Source organism: Opisthocomus hoazin, chromosome 4, assembly GCF_030867145.1.
Source record: "Opisthocomus hoazin isolate bOpiHoa1 chromosome 4, bOpiHoa1.hap1, whole genome shotgun sequence".
NCBI classification, from domain to species: domain Eukaryota; kingdom Metazoa; phylum Chordata; class Aves; order Opisthocomiformes; family Opisthocomidae; genus Opisthocomus; species Opisthocomus hoazin.
The window spans coordinates 41,062,987-41,070,759 of record NC_134417.1 but is presented as its reverse complement, the minus strand read 5'-3'; positions in this window follow the sequence as shown (position 1 = coordinate 41,070,759).

Below are 7,773 nucleotides of genomic sequence, written 5' to 3'. Positions count from 1 at the left end.
TTACCAGGAAATTCACTCTTCCACTAACAAGTTGGAGAGCTGTCATGATTCTGATACTCATTTCACTCTGGTACCTATGATTGCATAGGATGCCACAGAGATGAGAATCAGATGTATAGTCTAGTACGCACCGTACGTACGCACCATTGTGCATCGTTATTTTTGGACTCTCGTCCCATTAGAGTTAATTCTTCCCAGTGACTTCAGACAAAGGGTTTAATCCTGGGGAAGAGGCAAGGAGACAGAGCTTGCAGAGCTTCTTGAGGACTGTGCCACCAGCACGGACACCCCTCTCCCGTAGCCTGCCACCTTTTTGCCCCCGGTGCATCTTGGAGGACGCGTGACAGCCGGTCTGACCCTCCATGCCTTGGTGCCTGAGATGAAGCCAGGCTGTAACAGATTCCCCTCTTTACAACCACCACACCAGGACCCACGTATAAGGCAATCCTGCACTACAGAAGAGCAGTAAGAATATAACATCCATCCTTTCCTCAATGCTTCTCAAAGAACAAATTGCACCCTCGGATCCTCCTGAATATCCTCGCATGCCAGAGACTTGGCCTGTGAAAAGGCAATTTCACCCCCAAACAACAAACAGAAGGGCTGGTCCATAGTATGGCAAAACACAGCAGCTTGGATTAATCTGTATTTTATCTTGCAAATATGACACAGTCATAAACATTTTGATGGGCAGCATTTAGGATCTGTTCTCTGTGCCAAGCCAAAGGTGATCGTACTGCTTTTGTTAACTCCTGTGATAACCACAGAGGCAACTTAGGCTGTAAGTAAAGGAATATATTTATGTCAGGAATAAGACAGGTTTCATGAGTAAGTAACCCAATGCATGACACAGATTTAAATGAGCAAAGCTCAGAGCACAAATCTCTCTTCTAGTAACCCGAGTAGGAAACTGATAACCAGCTCAACCAGAGCAAAGCAGTGTGAGACCCCATAGCCATTACGGAGCAACCTTCAGCTGGGACTGTGCTCTATAGTACCAAAAGGCTTCATTTATTAATCTGCCTTGGTAAGCGTAGTTGGAGGAAAAAATCCTTTAAACTGGACATTTTCTGGGGGAAAATATGCTACACTTTCAGAATTTACAGAAAGAATTTCAAACAGTGTGAATTTTATTTATTCTCTGACTTGTCCTTTGCAAAGTAGGGGAGGTTCTCAAGAAAACGTGGGCTCACTGAAGACACCATTTATAATAAAGGTTGGAAAAGCACACCGTCATTTATATTCTACCCTAAATTACCATATGATGACATTGATGGATTAGTGTTAACTGTTGTCAGAGCTGAAATGCACCATCTCATATATATGAAGAGCAACTGAGGGAAAATCACACAGAAATCAAAGCTGGACGGAAAAGCAAAAACATTATGGGGAGAAAGAATAAAAAAGAGTGAAGAATTGCCGATAACAAGGGAGGATAACAAAGAAAGCAGGAGGAAAAGACAGAAGAGAAAATATATTAAAATGGAAAAATAGTGAAGCAAGGAATGAGACAAAACTCCTATTTCATGAACAACAAGAGACAGTTGTCAAGTGGACTCAGTTTCAGAAAAAAATCTCCGGGTGATTGAACTCTGCATTTTTACAAGGCTGTGGGAGTTAAGAAACATTTCCCTGTCATGCACCCTGAAAAGATTTATTGTGTTCACGATTTTCTTAGTATAATATTGCATTTGTATCACTAAATCATGGAAGGAAGGTTTCTCAGGACCTTTCATTTAGGTCTCCTGACTGATTTATACAAGAGAAGGGGAATTAGACTTCCTTTGTTTGTGTCTCAGTTATATAATAGCTGCTTTCCTTTCTTTATCGATGTGGTACAGTTGTACCATTTGCTGACATAAAAATTCTGAAATGAAGCAAAAGGCCTGAGAGCACTTAAGTGTCATTATGTTAATTTAGACCATGATGTTAATTTAGACCATGATGTTAATTTGCAGTACCTGAGGACTTACTTGCAACTCTGTAGCATAACGCAAACGGAGTAATCACATAATCACATCAGCAATTTCATCAACAAAATTGTATCATATTTTATATTCTTGAAAGAATTTTCTGAAAGATGGAAAAATTAAGAGATTCTCGTTGAAAAACCATTTTCCAACAAAAAAATGTTCTATCAGCTCTAGTTCCTGTTTTTTGAACACTCAGTATGCTGTAAACTCAACAAGTGATAATTTTCTGACCTTGTTCTTGCCATCCTATTCTCATATTTTAAATAAATAAATGAAACTGTACGAAACATAAATTATAAATGATGCATTTATATGCATTATAAATGATGCATAAGGAAGGCCAAGAATATTACCTACAAAATTACCTTAAAATTTTAAAAACTGAAATTAACCATAGCCTATATGATTTGCTAAACAAGGAAAGACCTAAGAATATGAAATAGGGTTTAGAGGAGTTCATGATTTTTTTTTACTCTTTCCATGTCAGTCCTCTGAAAAAAATCCCTGTAGTTAACAAAAAGTCTTTTGTGCAATAGCAGCATGTTTACACTAGAGGGTGTTACTGAGACAGGATTATAGGCTCTTAGTGTTTTGCTTTGGAAATCTTTTTCAATGTCTGGGAAAAAATATACATCTGAAATAAGAAGACGCTGGTTTTAGCGGAAGAAATTATACTGAAATTTGAGCAAATACAATTAAAATGTAATGGTAATCATATTTTCCACTCATGTACCCATGAGGGACACTGGTAATACAGTCATCTCCGCTTCAGGAGAAACTACATACGTAATTACACTGAGGCTTTGTTAGAGATGAGTAAATATCCCTAACAATTCAGTCCGCTTTTGCTTAAAAAAACTGTTATTACATGGAAAAGAGATTAAATAAAGGAATATGAAAACAAGATCATGGCTTGTTGTTAATGAGAGGGACAGAAACAACTGATGGAGTGAAAAATAAAGCAGCAGTCTATAGTAGAAACACAGTGCCGCTGAATGTATGGGTGTGATATGATGGAGGATTGCCTCACTTTGCAATAAAGCATGAAAGAAGGCAAAGGGAATGGAAAATGGCCAAGAGGTTATTTTAAATAGTTCTTCCCTCGTCCTTCCAGTGGTGATGAGGATTGTCAGAGCCCTGAATATGTCTCTCCACATCTCCAGGGGCTTTGGCTGTCTGGAGTCAGAGCCCACATGGAGATGGTGAAGGTCTTGGGCCATGAAGAGAGCTGCTGCTCCCTGACAACAGTTTGCAAGTGGCTTGATATGGGCAGCTTGTCTTCTTATATGTCTAATCCAAAAATCTCTTTTGAACTCAGTGGATCTGTAAGAAGGCAAGATGGTGCATGCCTTGCACTGTCCCCCACTCAGGGACTCTGGTGCTCCAGCTCTGTGACTCTAACACCGTGATAAAGTGGTACCCAGGGAATCTCCAAAAACCAGACATGAGATGGAGGAGAATAAAGTCTGATAAGATTCTGTCTTGGCTTATGCTTCTCACAAGCTTGAAAACTATTTCCGTCAGCCAGATTTGTCGCTGGTACCACTTCGAAAGGATTATTCACCGTGGAGTAAATAAAATAGCCCCAGCTGTTTTGTAGCCCCATGTAACCCCACAAACTATGCAGGAACCTGGAAGGTATATCTAGGTAGCAGTGCCAGCCTTGGAAACTGGAAAGAGAGTGGGCTTACACACCTTGGGTTCTGCCTCTCGTTAAGTGCAGTGCTTCTCCTTTGAAAACGGGACTTACCAGAAGACCACCTTTTCCAGGTCAGGCAAAGCCCCTTCTGCTCTACAGATCCTGTCCTGAGTGAGAGCATCTGGAGGTCCTGTGAAATGAAATACTCTAATGAAGAAGTGGATCGTCATTCTTTCCCCAGCTGCAGGGTCTTTTCCCACTGAGGTCAACCACGAAGGGTCCCCTGCTCCCAGCGCTGGGGCTCCAGCTCTAGGAGAGCGCTGGACCCGGCATGCCGGTGAGGCCTCTTTCTCCAAAGCACCGTGCAGTCGTACCTATTACTGCGCAAGCTGCATCTTGTCAAAAGCTGCTAAGATGGTGTTTTGTGTTTCTTGGATATTCCCTTTTCATTTTCTAAGCCTATTGTGCAGCCTGGACCAGCGAAAAATAGGGGATTGGGCAGGGGGTGTGGAAGACGAAGGGATAAGGAAATGGATGGCAATAGGGAGAGGAACATTGTGCTTGGTTGGTTAAGAAACAAGTGAAGTCCCGACGTGATCAGCCAAAAAGGGCGATGCATTACTATGAAAACATTTGCTTTTCAACAGAAGTTATCCCAGCACCGCAAAAAAGCTGGCAGACCTCAAAAGACCCAAAGACAAAGTGCTAACGTTTAAAAAATTCTCATCGTTTGGGGGCAGATTGTCGTTAGCCCTGTGCTGCCAGGCCTGGCATTTGCGTTGCCACCGCAAAGTACCTGTGGCTCATGTGCAGGTGTCTGCGGTCGGGCTGCCTGCCAGCCCTGCCTGCCCCTGCCCGCGGCAGCACCCTGCCTGTCTCTGAAGGACACCCGCGGTGACAAGGCATCGCCGCAGAAGCGGGCAGATGGTTGGAGGAGGAAAGGTCGGGACGGTTGTGTTGGTCCATCAGCCCGTGCTGTCAGCAGTGCAAGCCTGACTGTCGCTGAGGTATTTATATAAGCCAGTTCTCCGCCACAGGGAAGCAGCCGCTTTTTTCTCAGTATGTCAAAGTGCATTTGTGAGTGTTCAATACACATTTCTGATTTTTCGTTTTCCCTACGTGGTAACGCACAGCAGCCAGCTACGTTTGTAGGTTCACATCAAAAGGATCTTACATTGCTTTCACCTCTCTGAACTTTACTGCAAAGTTTGCCTGGATTTTGTTTCCCCTGGTTGGGCTGGGTTTATGGTATTGAGCCTCCTTAGCATAAAGCGGGAACAAATTCAATGGACAAATCAGTCCGAACACTGGAGCTGTATCGAGCTGTGCTCTTTAGGACATCTTAAAATAGCACCCTCATTGAGTAAGACTGTATGAGTAAGCAGCTCCCACAAGCATGTGCTGCCTTCGCTGTGTACTAGAAACGTAGGACCTGGTTGGAATCAGACAGCAATGTTAGACATTTCAGAGGGTGTTTCTGGAAAGAATATGTCTGTAAGGATGGTCAGTTGGAGTCACTTGGTCAATGAAATTGTTCGGTCAGAAGATATGCAGGCAGCTGAGAGTCATTACTTCAGGGAGGGGAGGCTAACCTTGCCACTCGGATGGCCCTGAAGCTGTGCCAAATTATGCAGAGTTAGTTACGGATTCTCGTTCTCAGCTTTCCTAGTTCCTCAGAGATTCCTTCTTGTCCAAACAGAGAAATGGAAGAAAGATGTTGGTGTGAATATGGGGGAGGAACCAGATAAAGCCGACAGTAAAACAAATGTGCATGTATATATGTATATGCATATTTAAAATCCAAATGCACACATACACATATATATTTTTATATGTGTGTGTGTGTTTGAATTTTGCAGTGTTAGCTTGTGACAGATGTTGAGATCAATGAAATGTATCACTGCTTTTCCAGCCTGTACATGCTGCAGAGGTTATTGATGCTAATATTCGTATAAAGATGCTCTTCTGCATGCAAGACATTGCGGTATTTTTGACCGGGTGAATATGGAATTATCTCTGAAGGTGTGACCAGGTAAATCCGAAATTATCTCTGGAAGTAATGATATGTTGAAGCTGAAATAGAAGATGTGTGTCAGCTCTAATTCTGTCTCCTAACAATGGGTGATACAAATATATAGATCTCTTTGTATTGTGGGACTGTATTACTTCAGCTGTATTCCACAGTGTGGCTCAGCTAAACCTTATCATTTGTCCCCGTGTCGCCTCACCTCGCTGCAACGCCATCCGTGTCAGCTGCACTGACAGCCTCCAGCAACTTTTTCATGACAGAGTAGCTCGGCTTTTTCCCACTGTCTGTCCAGACAGACTTGCAAGCTAAGATGCCTTTGAGGTCAGAACTGTGAGATACATACATGTACGTATATAGTATTTCATCTATAGTATTTCTTATATAAGTATTGAGATGCTTTGTAATGTTTTTCTTGACTGAGCTTTCCACGTTGTGCTTTAGGTCAACAAATGTGACAAAGCTTGCTCAGAGCCAAAGCAGAAAACAGGGGCAGGTGGCCTGTCAGCGTCCCGCCTCTGTGCCTTCTGCTGCTGCCTTTCTCGTCCTCCTGCTAGAGCCAGGAGCTAGCATGACCTAACAAAACCTTCAAGCCTCCCTGCAAAGGAAAGAGGCTAGCGGGGAAAATAAAAATAAGATGGAAGTGGCAGATCCAGCGGTGACTGAACGCCCAAGCCCTTGGTGAAAAAGGACACACGGACACCAGGGAGAAGTCGGCAGGAGATGAGAAACAGGGAGTGAAGGCATCCACAGGAGGGAGCAAGGAGAGTGGATATATATGTAAAATACATATCAAAAGCTGGAGTTACCAATTTCATTGCTATGGCTTCCAAGCATATACAAAGTATCACCTCTAAGAGAAGAATTTAGGGTCTACACAGCAGAAAACGTTGGGGAGTTATGGTAAAATGGTACGTTGACTTCATGTTGTAGCAGCCATCTATCGCTTCTGCATCTGCTGTGCTGATTATTTGCAGTGTTTGAAATGATTCACTGGTTTGGGCTTTTTTTCTGTAATTGCCATGTATCACAAGCAAACTCTAACCCATTAGTGACAGCTTTGTCTGTCTAAATTTAGAAGTGTTTATTCAGTTCCTGCAATTTGAGATTTGGAGACAAGCCTGCGGGTTCCAGATACTACAGTGTTAGCAAAGTACTTTAGAGGGTATTTTAGGTTAAACTTAGACATGTTGACAGAGCATATATCTTCTCTGTTCCTCAAAGAATTCAAGTTAAAAGGAACATCAAATTTGTCAGCTAGGTAGAAGTGTGTTTCCGCACTAACTCTTCATTAGCAGACTGAGAAAAATGCCGCCTCGGTCTTTCCATAGCTGGTCTTAAGAGTGCCTGTCTTTGACTATTTGTGAGGCAGAAGTAAATAAAATGAAAATATGTGCTTTAAACTCTCTTTTTTTAACTATTGCCTGTGAAAAGTGATATGAAAGCAGACAGAACTATCTGATCAGTGTCCACTCAGTCGTATGATTGCATACGTACAAGTGTCTGTAAGAGGGACTGAAGAAGAAGTTCAGTAATACTTTTGCAGGTAGGCCAAAGAATGGGGTTCTCAGAAACATCGATAAGCTGCGATCTGTGGACTTCCCATCCCTACTGTGTGATGGTACAGCCAGATCTCGTGCCGTATAGGGGACGATCGGTGTGTGTACAGTGCATTGCAGGTATGGATTTATTGATGGGAGGGAAGGTGGCAGGCATTTAAGCTATTCAACTAAAGCAGCGCGCAGCTTCCCAGCTCTCTTCTTGCTGGGAGATCACTACATTCACATAGCGTATGCTGCGCACTACCGTGCCGTTCAGTTGCTTTCAATTAAATTACTTTCTCCATTAAGTATTAGCATTTAGAAAAGTAAGCGCACTAACACACTGACATCTGTCCTTGTGTTACCTGACTTCAGGAACGCCCTTAAGCCTGCGGGAAGGGTACAGACTCTTCCTACACCATGCCTACGTTAACTGGTTACACAACTGCAGTTGCTAAGGTAGAACGACGGGTTCCTGTTTGATGTTCGGTTCAACAGGTCTCTGAAGAGGTGCAGGTGACCTTTCAAGGAGCGGCAGGTTTCACAAGCCCCGTCCCCCGCACTACAGCTCCCAGCATGCAGCTCGCCCCCCGC